Source organism: Propithecus coquereli, unplaced genomic scaffold (genome assembly GCF_000956105.1).
Source record: "Propithecus coquereli isolate 6110/MARCELLA unplaced genomic scaffold, Pcoq_1.0 Scaffold108, whole genome shotgun sequence".
Taxonomy (NCBI): Eukaryota; Metazoa; Chordata; class Mammalia; order Primates; family Indriidae; genus Propithecus; species Propithecus coquereli.
Genome location: NW_012134747.1, coordinates 5,349,141 through 5,367,277, shown reverse-complemented (window position 1 = coordinate 5,367,277; position 18,137 = coordinate 5,349,141). Strand labels below are relative to the sequence as shown.

Sequence of the window (18,137 nt, the reverse complement as noted above, 5' to 3'; positions counted from 1 at the left end):
TTAGTAGAGATGGGGTCTCGCTCTTGCTTGGGCTGATCTCGAAGTCCTGAGCTCAAACAATCCGCCCACCTTGGCCTCCCATAGTGCTAGGATTAAAGGCATGAGCCACAGTGCCTGACCTCCTCCTGTTTTATATTTCTAGTTTCATACCACTATGATTGGTATGAAACCATACCACTATGATTGACTTTATATGATTTCAATCTTAAATTTAGGACTTGTTTTTTGATCTAATATTTGATCTATCCTGGAGAAGGTTCTGTGTGTGCCTGAGAAGTGTGTACTCTGCTGCTGTTGGATAGAATGTTCTGTATATATCTGTTAGGTCCAACTGGTATAAAATATAGTTTAAGTCCAATGTTTTCCTGTTGATTTTTTTTTTGTCAGGATGATTTATTCATTTTTGAAAGTGGGATATCAATGTCCCCTACTATTATTGAACTGCTATCTATATTTCCTTTTAGATCTGTTAATATTTGCTTTATATATTTAAATGTTCTGATATTTGGTGCATATTTATTTATAATCACTATGTCCTCTTGATGAATTGACACCTTTATCATCACATAATGACCTTCTTTGTCTCTTATGACAGTTATTGACTTAAATTCTATTTCATCTGAAATAAATATAGCCACTATTGCCCTCTTTTGGTTTTCATTTGCATGGAATATCCTTTTCCATACTTACACTTTCAGCCTATGTGTATCTTTAAAGTGAGTCTGTTGTAGGCAGCATATAGTTGTGACTTGTTTTCTTTTTTATCCATTGAGCTACTCTGTCTTTTGATTGGAGAATTTAATCCATTTACATTAAAGTAATTATTAATAGGTATGTTTTCTGACTATTTTGTAGTTTCTCTATTCCTCTCGCTGTCTTTCTTTGTGATTTTTTTTTTTTGTAGTGGCATGCTTTGATTACTTTATCTTTTATGTATTGACTATAGGATTTTGCCTTGTGGTTATCATAGAGCTTACATAATACATCTTACAATTATAACAGTCTATTTTAAGTTGATAACAATTTCAATAGCATACAAAACTCTACATTTTTATTTCTCTACCCTCCCATTTTATGTTTTTAATATTGCAACTTACATCTTTTTATATTTGTATCCATTAACAAAATATTGTAGCTACAGTTATTTTTAATACTTTTTTCTTTTAACATTTATACTGGAGTTAAAAGTGATTTACACAAGACCATTACAGTGTTAGAATATTCTGGATTTGACTATATATTTACCTTTACCAGTAAATTATATATTTTTATACGTTTTCATGTCACTAAGTACCATTCTTTCATTTCATTTGCTTAAAGAACTCCCTTTAGCATTTCCTATAAGACAGATCTAGAGGTGAGCTCTCTGAGCTGTTTTTTTGTTTGTTTTGTTTTAATCTGGGAAAGTCGTCATCTCTCCTTCATTTTGAAGGACAGCTTTCCAGATATAGTATTCTTAGTTGGCAGGGGTTTATTTTCCTTTCATCATTTTGAATATATCTTCCCAGTCTCTCCTGGCCTGCAAGGTTTTTTTTTTTTTTTCTGAGAAATCTATTAATAACCTTATGTTCCATTATATGTGATAAGTCACTGCTTTCTTGCTGCTTTCAAAATTCTCTTTTATTTTTGACAATTTGATTATAATGTGCCTTGGTGAAGCCATCTTTTGGTAGAAACTTTGGGGCAGGACTTCTGAGTTTCGTTAAATTTGTATGTCCATACCTCTCCCAAGATTTGAGAATAGTTTTCAGCCATTACTTCTTTAAGTAAGTATCTTCCCCTTTCTCTTCCTCTTTTCCTTCAAAAATTATTATAATGTGTGTATTGCTTCACTTAATTGTGTCTCACAAGTCCCATAGTCTTTATTCACTTTTTCATTCTTTTTTCTTTTTTCTCCCCAGACTGGACAATTTCAATAGCCCTATCTTTGAGTTCACATATTCTTTCTTCTGCTTGATTGAGTCTGCTTTTGAAGTTCTCTGTTGTGTTTTTCATTTTATTTATTGTATTTTTCAGCTTTAGGATTTCTGTTTGGATCATTTATAATTTCTATCTCTTCTTTAAATTTCTCATTTTGTTTATGTATCATTTTACTGATTTTGATGAGGTGTCTGTGTTCTCTTGTATCTCACTGAACTCCCTTGACATAATTATTTTGAAACCAGGCGATTCTTAGATCTTCATGTTTGGTGGAGTAGTTACTGGAAAATTACTTCATTCCTCTTGTGGTGTCATGGTTCCTTTTTTTGTGTTTCTTGTGACCTTGTGTAGATGTCTGCACATTTGAGGAAACATTAACCTCTTCCAGATTTTGTGGATGGGGAAAGACTTTCACTTGCAGATGGGTGTGAGGGTGCTGGCTGGTGGAATGCAGTGGCTCCAGTTCTAGAGAGAGTGTAGTGGTGTAGTCTTCCTGTAGCTCTGTCCACTGAAGTCATCATCTGCAAAGACTATGGGGGTCCTTGGTGGCCTAGGAGGTGGAAGTCTGCTGTGGTGGCAGTAGTGGTAAAGATTATTGAAGACCTTGGTAGCAAAACCTTCTGGGGTCTTCCTGTTCTTCTCCCTCATGAAGTAATTCCTAGTGAAAGGGATTCCTCTTGGCATGAGCTCTGGTGTGTGGACATGCAATCAGCCATGCTGGCACTGGGTTCTAGAGCATAGGTGCACTTTCAGTGATGATGGTACTGGTGTTTGGGGTGCAGGGGCTCAGGGTGAGAGCAGAGCCAGGGTCCTGGGCTCAAGGGTTTGTGCAACTACTGTGGAGCCTGTGTCCTGGGGCATGGGCACACTTACTATGAGAGCAGTGTTTGTTTCCAAAGCGCAGGTGTGAACAGATTGGCCACGAAGCTGAGGTCCAGGTCTCTGGGGTGTGCCACAATGGCTTGGGTCTCCAGAAGGTAGGGTGCAGAGGTGGCATGAACCCTAGAGATGACAGGGTACAGTGGTGGCTCAGACCCCTGAGATGGCATAGCACTGTGGTGGCTCAGTTCCTGGGGATTGAGCATAATATTAATATAACCAAGTGGCACCTTGGGCTCCACCAGTGGGGTGCAGCACAACAATGGCTCTGGCTGCCTGAATGGTATGGTGCTGTGTTGGCTTGGGCCCCAGGGAATGGATGCAGCAGTAGCTCCTTCTCTGAGGGAAGCAGAGCAGCATAGATTCTGGACAGCCCCATCACCTGGGTTCAACATCAGTGAAGTCTACGAGGGTCCTCAGTGGCTAAGGGTACAGGTGTCTAAGGTGGTGATGAGAGCTCCTTAGGTCCTCCTGCTCTCCTTTTCTCCATGGGAGGTTATCCCTCAGAGGGGATGCCTCTTGGAATCAAGCTGCTCCAGACTGGAGGATGAGGTGACACAGGTAAAATGTTTTCTATGCTTTTCTTTCTATGCTGCCATTCTTATTTTTTGTGCTCCAGAGAGTTTCTGCTGCTTCTCCTTTGCTGTACTCCAGAGCTTTCCTTGAGCTCTTTTTATGAGTATATGTACTTGTTTATTTGTTGTTTTTGTTCTTTTGCGGGGAAGACAAGTGTTGGGACCTTCTAGTCTGCCATCTTGCTGAGGTCACCTGATAGCTATAAAACTTAAACAGAGCAAATTCAGTACTTAATTGCTTCTTATTTTTTTGAGGCTTCTGCCCCTCCTTTTAATTAGCACCTTTGTAACATTATCACCAGTATTATTTATCTCTATTACAAATTAAACCCCAAACCACCCACTCAAGCAGAGTAGCTGTTTTCCAGCCCTACTTAATTTATGGTATTATAACCACCCCACCTTGCCAAAATCCAATACTGAGAGATAGTGGCTTTCAAACACTTTGATATTCAAACTGTGCCAAAATTTGGCCCAATGCTATCTTGTAGAAAAATAGTAGGAGCCACATATGTAACTTAACCATTTTTCTAGTAGCCATATTAAACAGGTGAAGTTAATTTTAATAATCTATTTAATCAAATTTATTGAAAATATTATTTTAACAAATATAAATATAAACATAATGAGATTTTACTTTTTAAAATTAAGTGTTTAAAATCTGATGTGTATTTTACATTGACAACAAGTTTCTATTTGGACTAGCCACTTTTCAAGTGCTGAGTAGCCATATGTGGCTAATGGCTATTGTATTGGAAGCACAGACTAGCCCTATCCAACTGTGTGATCCCTTAAATTTTTGTCAACCATATTTCTTATTCGTCTCTGAAAACACTCTCCTGTGGTCTGAATGTTTGTGTTCCCCCAAAATTCATATGGTGAAATCCTATTTCCTAAGGCGATGGTATTAGGGGGTGAGGCCTTTAGGATGTGATTAGATCATGAGAACTCCACCCTCATGATTGGGATTAGTGCCCTTGAAAGAGAGACCCCAGAGAGCTAGCTAGCCCCTTTCACCAGGTAAAGACACAGCAAGAAAGGTACCATCTATGAAGCAGGAAATGAGCTCTCACCAGACACTGCATCTGCTGGTGCCTTAATCTTGGACTTACCAGCATCTAGAACTATGAGAAATAAATTTCTCTTATTTATAAGCCACCCAGTTTGATATTTTGTTACAGCAGCCTAAAAAAACTAAGACACACTCCAAGATTATCTGCCTCATATTTTGATAGGCACCGTTCCCTTTTCTTGGAAATTCCTTCATCTCAGTCTTTTAAGTCTTTTCTACCTTCCAGTATTATCTCAAATGGAAGATAAAACTTTTCCACCCAAACAAGATGTATTCACTTATCTTATTGTAGATTCTCATAATTTATCCATACATATCGTTCCTTTTATTGTCTTCGTGAGAGAAAATATTGAGGCTTATTTTTTTCTTAAAAGGCTTATTGCCTTGCGTATAGTCAATAAACATTTGCCATTTTAAGGTGCATTGTGTTGAATTTACTGCAAAAGAAAGGAAACTATTTAAAAGCAAGCAACTCATATTGAATGAAACACCTGCCAAGCCAATATATTTTCTACCTATAGAGAAACCAGAGGCTGTCTTAGTCATTCTACATCCAAAGCAACAGTTAATTATATGGAAATTGCTTACATTGTGTGGTAATTCAACAAAGTCCTCATTGATAAGTTAATGATTATACTTTATTTAGCTATTCTCACTTTAAAACTGTGTAGGTTTCCCCTCCCCCTTTGGTATATTGTCTACTAACTTCGCAAAAATATTCTGTCATTTCTCAGAAAACTGACATTTAGTCTGTATAAGGCACTGAGCATTGTTGAAAGAGATGGAAAGAAATGGTACCTGCTTTGAATAAACATATATTAAGTGGTCAAATCTCCCTGAGTTTCATTCTATCTAAAGAGTATTCTGGCTGTCCTAGAAAAAGTAGTGAAGTAGCACTAGAGCACTGGACTTCCTCCTCCTGAGTACTGCCTTTTCCCCTCTGCTTGTTTTGTCTGCTACAGAGCTGCAAAGGGCACCAAACTGCCTGCCTTATAGGAGTCCCAGAGCTAAGGATTACTTAAGTTTCTTCCTCAATGCAAGTATCTGACAAATCACCTTATACTGAAGAACTATTTACTATGGTATACCTAATGCATATGTACAGGTATTTGAACTGCATTTATTTTGACAATAGAAACGAAGCCCTGTTGGTCTCTGACCTAACCTGAGTCACACCCTTCAAACTCTCCTGTTGTATTGTAGCAGAGAAGAAGAAGAAAAAAAATATTTTTCAAGGTTCTATGGCTGGGGCCCTAGAAACTAAATTGACAAAAAGCAGATTAACAAGAAAAAAAACCAGTTTATTAATGCATGCTGCATGTATACATGTGGGAGAAACTCCATGATGAGTAACTCATAAGGGTGGTTAGAACTTGGGGCTTATACAGCATTTTAACAAAGAACAATACATTTGTAGAGAAGTGACAAGACAAAAGGGATTTGGGCTTTTTGGGGTGGCATACTGTGGGAAGGTAAATATAATGGGGGAAACTAATGGAAGATGAGGGTTATTTAGTAAAATTTATTATGTAGATTCCTCTTGGTGCCGTTTCTAGCCTGATAAGAGCCTGAAGTTGTCTCCAGTGATTAAGGGTCTAAGAGTTCTCCTCTTCCTGGTACAAGAGAAGAAAACACCTTTACAAATCAAATTTTATGTTCTCTTAGGCAAATTTTGGGGAAGGCAGAGAGCTTTTTATGGTATCTGTTATTTCTTAGTTGAATTCAACTCAAGATAATCCTCATGCCAAAGTGGCATATTTTGGGGTGGCACTTTCTGATCCCCTAGAGTATAAAGACAGGTTTCTCATTCACCAGCAGTAATAAACACCTTGCAGAGTGTAGGGACCCTTGAGTAAGTTGAGATTGTTCCATGTTAAGAACTTGAGCTGTAAACATGAAAAACTCTGGGTTAAAATATTAGGTTAACCATTCATTCATTGTGAGATATTGAGCAAGTTAATAAACTTCTCTGAGCTTTCTTTGTGGATAATAATACTATTTATTTCATAAAATCATTGTGAGGTTTAAATGAGATAAGGTACAGTATATAAAGTGTCTGGTGCATGGTAAATGGCCAATAAGTATGAAAGATTATTTTCTTTTGAGAAAAAAATACCCATTTATAAAACAATAAGTAGCATGCTTTTCAGTGCTTTCTATAGTGAAGGTCCTATGTTGGGCCTTGTACATATATCATCTCAGTTAATACCCACAACCACACAATAAAGCAGAACCTTTCTCAGGTCATGATCCACATAGAAAATGATAATATTTGCTCAGAACACTGAGATAGACAGGGGAGCCTGCTCAGAACCGGAGATGAGTATGCCAGGGGCACCAGCAATATCTTGGTATCCTGGTAACATATTTGGGATACCAGGATGCCTCAACACATCATTTGGAAACTTTAAAATATTATTGTCTTCTACCATACACAGGAGGGACATTGAGGCTTGGTAAAGTTAAGGCTATGTAACTCATAAATAGCTAATAAATAGTGGTGCTGGGTGCTGGGTGAGGTGAATGTCTCCTCACCACAATTCACATGTTGAAACATGATCTGGTGATCGTGTGATAGTATTAAGAGGTAGGGATTTCAGGAGGTTATTAGGTCATGAGGGTAGAGTCCTCATGAATGGGATTAGTGACCTTATTAAAAGGGCTGGAGGGAACTAGCTTAGGACCTTTTGTCCTTCCATTCTTCTGCCAATTGAGGACACAGTGTTTGTCCCTCTGGGGGACACAGCAACAAGGCTCTGTCTTGGGAACAGAGACGGGGCCCTCCCCAGACACTGAACCAACCAGTGCCTGAATCTTGGACTTCCAGCCTCCAGAACTGTAAGAAATAAATTCCTATTGTTTATAAATGACCCAGTGTCAGGTTATTTTGTTATAGCAGCAAGAATGGATGAAGACACTGGGATTTAGTCTTTAATAATCCCAGAAATATTTGCTGAAACTAACATATGTTTAGTATAGCATTTGTGTTCATTATTTTCTTTACTAAACTTATTTGAGTTAATTATTGATTCTTATGCAGCTATAAGAAATAATACAGAGAGAGTCAGGAGGAGATTCCATGTATCCTTTACCAGTTTTCCCCAGTGGTAACATCTTGCAAAATCACAGTATAATATCACAGCCAGGATGTTCACACTGATGCAGTCAAGATAGAGAACATTTCCATCACCACATGGATCTCCCATGTTGCCATTTTATAGCTGCTCCCAGTTGCCCACCTCTACCCCTTCCTTAACCCCTGGCAACCACTCACCTGATCTCCATTTCTGTAATTTTGTCATGTCAAGAAGGTTATATAAATGGAATCACATGATTTTCTTGTTGCTATGGGGCAGTAGTAGATGTGAATCAAAGCACATATGCTCATTCAGTGAGCTATGAAAAGGAGGGTAGGGTAGACATGGAAACTTGAAGGCTATGAACCTGGAGAGGTAGACGAGAGTCAGATCACATGCAATAATTAAGATATTCTATAGGCATGGACAGCTGTTTAAGGATTTTAGAGTAACAATTTCAGATGTGTGATTTAAAGAGCTCACTCTGCCAGCCATGTGCTACTGGACTAGGCAAGAAGCAGGGAGAACAATCAGAATGTAATCTCATGGGCTGGGTGTGTGGTGCCTCATGCCTGTAATCCTAGCACTCTGGGAGGCTGAGGCAGGAGGATCGTTTGAGGTCAGGAGTTCGAGACCAGCCTCAGCAAGAGCGAGACCCTGTCTCTACTCAAACAGACAGAAATTAGCTGGACAACTAAAAATACATAGAAAAAACTAGCTGGGCATGGTGGCGCATGCCTGTAGTCCCAGCTACTGGGGAGGCTGAGGCAGGAGGATGGCTTGAGCCCAGCAGTTTGAGGTGGTTGTGAGCTAGGCTGATGCCATGGCACTCTAGCCCAGGCAACAGAGTGAGACTCTGTCTCACAAAAAAAAAAAAAAAAAAAAATGTAATCTCAGGAGTCCACAGAGGAGATTATAAAGAGCTGAACTAAGCAGTGGCAGTAAGAGGAGGAGGACACACATAAAAAAGGGATTAAAGAGAAAGGATGGAGGTGGAGGCTGAAGCCCAGGACTCTAGCTTGGGTGATTGGTTGGGTAGCAGGGCCATTTACCAGGACAAACGGACAAGATTGGGGTGAGGATGAATTAGTTTTTAAACACTAATTTCAAAATACTTGTGGGACATCTATGGAAAATGTTCGGGAAGATACGAGGATTTGAGCTCTAAAGAGCAGTCTACGTTAAAGATAAAGATTTTTCAGTCTTCTACCCACACTAAGAGATCACGGGATCCATGGTGATGGGGGAGTTCCTGCAGAGACCATGGTACACAGAGGATAGGGAGAAAAAGACAACTCACTTTGCTTCTATTTTCTCATCATCAAATTGAGTATAATAATAACCATCAAGCCTACATCATATTCCCAGGGAAGAAAGTTTACATGACAAGGATCAAAAACAGTAAAGAATTTTACAAATTCAAGATATTACTATCACAATAAAGATCATCTTAAAACATAGAACTATAATGAAATACCAACAAATTTTTAGCCCATTTTCCTTTTAGCACTAAGCACTTTCTTAACCTTTTTCCAAAATAGTCATGCTCCTATTTTTGAAGAACTCAGAGGGGCAGATGTGTAATTACAGTGATATTCTGAGTAGTTCTTCATGCATAAACAGCAGCTTCAACAACCAGAATCTTATAATTAGGGGCAAATCCTCAGCCACAACTCCTGAAAAAAGTAGGATGGGACCAAGTAAAGCACCAAAGGAGTAGATTGTCATTGAAAAAGTGACATTCACATGCATCTTTTCTTCCACTGGTACATCCCATTTCTGAATTTTCCATTCATATGTCGTTCCGAATACTCCCTGGCAACACACAGTTGATACAAGTAGAGGAGAAACAGTCACATGGGAGAGAGCCCCCTTGCCAATGAAAACATATCTAGTCATTCAGAAGGGAGGGACCCCCTCCTGCCCTCCACTAACCCACCATCCCCAGCCTCACTGTGGGGGGGAGGACCTATTTCCTCCACTTTCTTCACTGTTCCCATTAATAAGATCCACGGATACTACAGTGAAAAGCACAAGAAAGACACAAAACTGGTTAAAAATAAGATGCACAAAAGTACCTAAGTGAATAAAATCCAAAGCTAAATCATAATGTCCTCTGTGTCTGGGAAATGAAATCATATATTTCCACATATTCCAGAGAACTCATAAATTCTATCAAACTTGCACATGTGTTTATTGGACTGTTTCCCTTTTGTTAGACTGAGAGAAATAGAAATCACTTATCCAAATTCTTCATGTCACATTGATTAATGAATGCTTTCATTTATCTAAACAGTACTTATCCAGTGAGGGCTGTGAGGAGGTGGCTTGGGGCTTATAGAGAGAATTCCTCAAAAAATTTACAATCTAGTGGATGCTAGTGACTTAATAGGATTTGGGTTATGATATCAAAATCTATCTACATTTTAAAGGAGTTCCATATCACCTAAGAGACCTCAGGAAAACAAAGGCATGTGTACCATAGATTCTCCACATTTCCTAATTCTTTTTTTTTTTTTTTATAAAGCTGTCCATAGAGAATGATCTTATTTATTATTGTCTAATTTCAAAAAAGTTTTGTGGTAGCAGCTAAGGGTCCCCAGTTATGAGTTGAAGAAAGGAGACAAGCAAAAGTGCAGGACAGAATCCTACGTAATCAGACAATGTGCCAAGGCTACATCTGTCCCTGGGAAAAATTGAGTATTCCTTCAGGAAGTCACTCTGTGCCTTTCTCAAGCTTTGCTGAATACAGTTGTGCCACAAGTCAAGGCATTTAATCAGTAGGGCTGGTTCGTTTGTTTAATAATGGATGAAATTCAGGAAGCTATAAAGTATCCTTCAGGAAGGCCCGTCCACCCCTCACCTATGTCTCACTTTTCATCTAGGCTTTATCTGTACTGGGAAAAACTGCTCCCCGTTACCACCTCCCTGTTGCCCCAGTGGTGCTGGGAAGAGCCCATGCATAGAGGAGCAGAGCAGTGCCCCACGGTGTGATGTGATGCAGGAGGGGTGGGGGAATCACTTCAAGGGCTGGGGCTGGGACTCAGCATGGACAAAACAGGTCCTCTGCAGGTCAAGTAAAAGAAATAAGTGGTGTTGGGTATGGGGAAAGCTAGAGAAGCTAAGAAACATAAGAGGGATTCTCTGCTTTGATTTGAATGCTTGGCTTTTTATTGCTTCTAAATCTAGAATGGGTTTTTGCAGGCTGGCTGGCTGTTTACCTGTCCAATAATGAAAGTGAGATGGAATATTAGCCAGTTTAATTAATTACTGATTCGAAAAATATTTATTGTGCATCTGCTGTGTGCCAGCTTTTCTCAGGAGCTGGGAGACAGCCATGAGTAACACAGGAAGCTCATATTCCGGGGTGAGGTGGGGATAAACATCCCAGTAACCAGCATCCGGATTGTTCCAGTGCCCTTAATCCTGTGTTCAACATTTCACTTGTTTGCATGTCTTTGACCTCCTGTCACACTCTCTACTTAATAGGACAGGACAGTGAACCGCTCTTTCTCAGCTTCCTGGACACTTAGTCTCAGCCTTGCTGTACTTGCTGCTCTTAATCATCTTCATGGCCTCTGCCTCATTTGCTCCTTTGCATGGTCTGCAACAGAAGCACAACAATGAGCAGGTTTTAGGATTTCAATAAGATCTGAGACCTGAGGTTCCACCCCACCTCATTTCTCATTTTCATAGACTTCCTGGCTTTACCACAGCCCCAGATTTATCCAACCTTTGCTGCCAAGCCCTCAGCTTTTATATGTGCCCCTCCCAGTGTTGATTTGTATATACACCATTTTTTGCACCTGCCGTCACATATGAGTAATAGATGACTTTAGCACATGTGCCTGTGCAGAGAAATGTCAATATTAATCTTCCTTCCTGTGCATAGCAGGTTGTACTTTGCCTGTAGGCCCCAGCAGGAGTGATACCCACCCACCATGCTCCAAAACATCACTTAGACCTATTGGAATTATTCTGATGTGGACAAGTGCCTTTTTTAAAAGCTAGAATGACCACCAGCTCTCTGAGACTTGGGGCTAAACACCTCAGGGGATGGAGAAGGGGTAGAAACCAAACCCCCCAACCCCTGTACTTGGACATGGACTGGCTGGAACAAGTGTGGGATTATATCTTGAGCTGGGACATTTGTGAAGCACTCCCCCATCACACCTCTAATTTGTAATTACCATCGGAGATACCATTTAGGCATCACATATCATGAGAATTATTACTATGTACATATGAGATCATTTTACCCCAAGGTAACTGTAAGTGCTGGCCGTTGGTTGGTGAGCAGCCAGGGCAGAGTTTACTAAGAGATGGTGAGACCAAAGAGGGAAAAGTTTCCTGCCTAGCACCCTCTCCCTCTTCGGGACAGGTATTGTGACTTGCTGCAGGTTTCACTTCTTCCCACTCCCTTTCTTCTCTTCACCACTCAATAATTTAGGACCCTTACCAGTGTACAAGAGAGTTTGGTGTGGAAACACCGTCCTAAAGGGCTATAAACTAAATCAGAGGCATGGTTTCAGGGGAGCTTCTCTGTGTCAAAGAGAATCAGACCCTCCAGGTACTGTGATCTACTGGGGAGATCAGACACACGTTGATGAAGTAGAAAAAGGAGTCGTGTAAAGCAACGTAACAAAGAAATGCAAATTAGAACTATACCAGGATGCCTATAAATTCTAGAGAGACTACGAATAGAGCTGTAACACAGAGGTGACAGTAAAAGAAGGCTTGCTGGAAGCAGAATCCTCTCCAGATCATCAGTGTGGTGCCTCTTGGCAGTCTGCGACATCACAGCTGCCAGAAAGGAGGAAAACCAGCCAGGGACGCTAGGAAAAAGTATCCAATGTCTGTGACAAGCTATCAGACAGTCATTAGCATTTCCTCGACCACAGGGGAACTCAGATTTGAAGGTCTCGTCTGATCAAAACACACTTTCTGAGTAATGAAGTATTGAGCCAATCCCTGGAATAAAAAAACCTGTAAGTGTCCTTGGAACTACACTGCCACTTGGAACACATCCATCTCCTGCCTGTGAGTGTGTTCCCTCCCGGTCTGGTTTCTTTCTTAAATTTCAACTGTTAAAATGGAAAGAAATGATTTACTTTAAGGTAGAACTAACATCTGATTCATGTTCTTCTAAACTGAATAATAAAGACGTTGGTAGTTCTGATGCAATGAATAGTATTTAAGTTAGCCTAGTACATTTCTAAATAGGAAACTAATGTAATTCTAAAACCACAGGTGGTTTGAATAGGATAGATCTTTTTTCCTATAAATTTCTTTTACCTACTTGTGCATTATGGATATACTTGAAATGTATTTGCTTTTTATTCAAAGAACAGAAATACCACTTTTTTTCTATTTGTTTTCCACATTTTAGAATGCATATTCTTTTTACTGTACATTAAGGTTAACAAATATATACTCAGATTTTCTAAAGGAAGTTACTTGGAAATGTGTCCTCTGCCCATACTTGTATTATCAAAAATAAACACTAAGTTTACCTTAAGACAGGTTGAATCTATGAAACAGTGTGATTCAAGGATCAGAACAACTGGGCTGCCACCCCATTCTTAGATTCTCAGCAGTCTGTAATTAATTCTCTGTAACTCACCTTGGATGTATATCTTTAGGATTTGCCCAGACAACAAAGTGTTTGTTAATGCAGGGTGAAAGGCATTGTTGGAGGTGTTATTTCCTTATTCAGCTAGTTAACTTGGTTCTTAAGAGGTTACACCCAAACCCCAAAAGCTGCAAGGGCAGTTGAATGAGTGGCTGTAAGACACTGATTGCTGGGGTGTGTATATCCCTGGGCTCAAAGTCTAAGAGGATTATAACAACAGTAGTTCCTCCCCAAACAGATGTAGGTTCCTGAAGACACCCAAGGAAGCACTATTTGAGGCTGAATAAATTAAAACCATATATCAAATAAAAAATACATTTGGCAGACTCTGGTTGTATGTAAATTTAAAAATCTCGTAAGGTTTAGTAAAATACAACAACAAAGGAAGAACCTGAAATAGAAATGACATATTGTTTTACTCATTTTACATGGATATGGATGAGTAATTTATAGTTAATTTCCATTTTTCATTCCCCATTCACTGGAAATATAACTGGCAATCCCTCCCTCACCCTTTCAGTAAGATGGGTCTAATCTAGCTTTATTTTGTCACAGATAATATTTTCAAGAGTATCTTTTTTCAGCTAGGTGGGTTTCTTCCCAGCTGTACCATACTGTTATAAATGCACTCTGTTTCAAATAGCAAAAAATGTCGTGGCTCAAGGCTTTCATCAGGAATCATGCTCCTTCCCTCTTTCAGCTCCTCCTAAGTCATGTAGTTTTCTTCCTCATGGTTGCAAGATAGCTGCTATCTCACTGACCACTCACCAGGCAGGAAGGAGGAGAAAGAGCGGAGGAGGGATAGCAACATTGTCTTCCTGGGGTTTTGTCACTTACTGGGGAAGGAAAGGCTCTAGCAATATTTGCCTGCATCTCATTGGTGTCACATCAGACCCTTAGCTGCAGGGAAGGCTAGGAAGGGGAGTATTTGAACTGACGACATTACTATCCTACCTAAGTAAATAGGTATTTTGTTAGTTCAGAAGGAGAAAATGGAATCCTGTAGATAACTAGTGGTATTTGCTACAATTATTTCTCTGAACCTGTGACTCTGGGGTTGTGGACTTTGTCTCCCCTCCCAGCTTCTCATCTCCTCTGCACCTCTCCCTGCTCGTACATCCTCGCAGGCCTGGTTCTTAGGCCCGAGGCTACTTTTCCTTATCTTCTTTTACCTTTCCAGTATTTTATTGCACACAGCTCTATTCTTTTTCTGGCAACTCCCTCTGCCTCCTCTTGTCTATGTCTAGTCTTTTTTTTTCTTCTTCCTTTTTTTAAGTACCCCTGACAGGAGTTGCTCCTGATCCAAAATTCTTTTGTTAACCAAAACTTACTCAGAAATAAATTCATGTATGTTTTCTCCTAAGTATCATTAAATGCCAGACATTTTTATATCTATAAAGCTTTATATCCATAAAATTGTGACTTTGTCAGGATTTCCTCCCAAGGAGACAGGCACTTGGGTAGGTCTTTGGTTGTGAACCGAGGGCCATGACCTCAGGTGATTCAAGGATACATGACTGGACCAAAGAGGTAGAGTCCTGCTTAAAAACAGGCAGGTGTAAGTGCAGGGTCTCTGAGACTGGCAGGAACAAGGCAATGTGGAGATTGGAAAAGGGTTATATGAGGGACTTGTCTTTGTAGTGTTAGTAAACATGCTGCAGTACTTCGTTGACTTATTGACGTGATCGTGAAGAGTATACATATCCAGTACTGAATCTACTTTGAGCACTTGCTGGGAGTGGGAGGGCGTGGGTGGCTGAGCAGCCAGACTCACCCAGACACACAGAGAGACAGAAGCATCAATTCAGCAGAGGAAAACCTCACAGCCATCTGCAGCCGCTGCAGAGAATTCCAGATGTCTCTGTTCCCAAGAAGCAACCTCACACACCACAGTGAACCCCACGGGACCTGGGGATCAGCCTGTGTGAGACAGACCTTCTTTTTGGGAGAAGCAGACACCTTGTAGCAAAACCACCTTTGACTCTAGACAATCTTTCTAATTCCCAATTCTAACCAATGTACACTTTAATAAAATGCTATATATGTAAGGGCTTTCCACACTACCTACATCCTCTCATCGTGGAGACCTTGAAAACTAATTGGTGCCCTGCTGGAACGTGAGAAGATGAGGTAACTGGACGAGAGTGATGGGAGGGAGGGAGGGAGTGAGGCTCAGATACCAGGTACCCGCTCCAACACCTTCAGATAAGACTGACTGCCACCAAAGAAGGGAAGGGAGCTGCTGTTGGCAAATGGATATACAGAAACTGCCAACTGAAGAACACTGGAGGGAAGGTGAGACGATACTGAGTTAACATGTTGGATGTAGACATGCTGAGCCTTCAAGATCACATAACATGGGAAGAATGCCTGCTTGAAATGATTTTATGTTCAACATGTGTTCTTATGATTTAGACATAGTCACCACATTTGTTTTATATCAAGAGTGATTATGCAATGCCCTAGTTTTTCAAGTTGCTCCTTAACATACATTATGGTCTATCGAAACCCATAAGACATGGTTTAAAATGAAAGGCAAATGAATGCCTGCATTAGGTTTCAGTTACATTTAGATCAGGGCAGTGGGCTTTGTGCTGAGTTGCTGCTATTGGAACAACAAGCATCAGATCTTTGGAAAGCTGTACTCAGTTTAGATTTTGAATCCTTATGGCAACTTGCATCCTTTTTTTCTCTCAGATTATGTCTTTATACTATGCATCACAAACCTGAGAGAAGACAACACTTAGTTTACATAATTATAACTATAGAATGAAAACCTAGTTTATTACAATCCTGAATTAATGATAACACATTAAAATGATTGCCATATAAAAACAATATACTCTTCAGTAGCTTTTGTTCCATGATATTAAAGAAATAAGGATATTTTCCTTGGAAGTAACTATATTCATGTCATCATCAATTTGTAGTACTTATTTTGAAGTATAAAAGTGAGAAAAATATAAAATCACATAACTTCCACTGTTGTCTTTGCCATTTGTAGGATATGCTAGTCAAGTTCACCAGGAATTCCCAAGCCTTTGTTTGCTAAAATACAGTCATCGAGTCATAATTAAATAAAATTTTATATAGAAGACTATCGTTAATGGAATTGAGTTTGTTTATTCATTTATTTATTTTTTTAGACAGGGTCTTGCTCTGTTCCCTGGGCTAGAGTGTAATGGTGTCGTCATAGCTCATGGCGGCCTTGAACTCCTAGACTCAAGTGATCCTCCCACCTTAGCCTCCCAAAGTGCTAGGAATACAGGTGCGAGCTACTGCACCCAACCAGTATGCTCGGCTTTGGTTTTTCCTTTTTCTACATGAAATCTCTAATAGAAAAACATCCATAAAAATGAATCATTCAGTTGTTGCAAATATGTTGTCACATTAGTTGCAATGGTCATTTCTTTGTTTTCTAAAACTGTTTCTTCAAGAAAAGGAAAGTTATTTCAATGGGCTTTATCCTAACTAAAATTTCCTTATGAAAGCAAATAATTTCTGTCTATACCATGTTCTCATTATATTAGATCAATATTTGGATGAATTAACTGTTCATTTTTGTGTTTGAATACAGCTACTAGATATACTTTCTGTTTTTTTAGTTGTTAACTACACTATTATTTTGGTTGTAAATAAGCAGGCTTTTATTTCTCATGGCTTTCAAAAACAACAAACAGAGTTACAAATTTAATTTACAATTGAGATATGCTCCTCTATTTTTATCTATAAATATTGAGGGCTTCTCCTGATGTTTAGTAGTGGTGGGGGGCAGGGAGGGAATCACTCTAGCTTTTAGCTCTGAGTAAAATCTTAGTTCAAAGTAATAAAGGAAACAATCCCTTCAAATAACATTCAGATTTGGAGAGAAAGACGAAAAAATCCCAGCATTCTGTATTTCTTATCTTGGTTGTCTCCCAATTCCTCTCCAAGATGGCTTCTGTGGATATGGGGGGACAAGTGTGGTTTTCCTGATTCCTGGGTGAAGGGGAAGAGCCTCGATCTTGGAGATCTTTGGGGTGGTGGACCTAATGCACCCAGGGGGTACTTGCTGGTACTTGGGGCTGAATTCTGTGGCCGCTATACCATGTACAGTGCATAGGAAGTCCCCGTGTAGACAGGTTAGGCAGTATCTGCACACTCTCCTTCATTCTCCACACAAGTGTTAACTTTGTTCATATTCTTCTGGATCTCTTCTTCAGTGCTGTGGTCAGGGATCATTAAAGCAGTCCCTGAGTTCCGTTCTGTGGTCTTCATGTGGTTAGAACAAGAGCTCATCGGAGAGACTGTGGCCACTCTAACATCTGGCCTCTCCTTGACTGATTCAGCCTCATCCTGGTTCCTCAGGGACAGTTCTGGTTCCTAGGCCTGGTGGCCTGCTGTGTCATACTCTCTACTACTACAACGACAGCAATGCCCACCAGCATGCTCTCTGCCACAGACTCTGTCTATAGGATCCTGTATATATGCCACATGGCAACCAAGGCCATTGGGGAAACCATAGCCTTCTCCCGATCTATTGTACTACAACATGATGTGGATTCTCTGCACATCGGTGCAGAACAGCCTGTGTGACAATCCCTCCGAGTCCCATGTGGACAGTGGGGGCACGAGCTGCCCTGCCCACCTCTACTTCTGAGTTTTCCTCACTCATCTAAGCTGGGGGAGGGTTGAAGGGGGGCTTGAAACATACATCATCTCTGTACTTTGCTTTTCTAGTCCTCCTCTCCCATTCTGCTTCCTTCTTCCCACCATTCCCTGGGAAGAAAAATGGGTGGATTGTCTTCCATTTTTGTGATGTTATATCTTCTGCCACGTAGCAGTGGTTCTTGGAGCTTTGCTATCATAGGTAGCAAAGGTTTCTTCTCTAGCTCATGGGAGAATTCCCTTAATTGGATCTTCCAGGCCGGGACTGTGGTATGTTAAATAGGACAGAGAAGAATATTTGGAAAATCTTCTCTCAAGGCAGTAGCCTGACTTGC

The 18,137-nt window shown here is 40.1% G+C and overlaps 1 pseudogene; it reads right to left on the bottom strand.

Moving 5' to 3' along the window:
- The window catches only part of LOC105812902, a 26,091-nt pseudogene extending 8,679 nt beyond the window's left edge, over nucleotides 1–17,412 (bottom strand).
- Nucleotides 17,413–18,137: the final 725 nt, after the last annotated feature.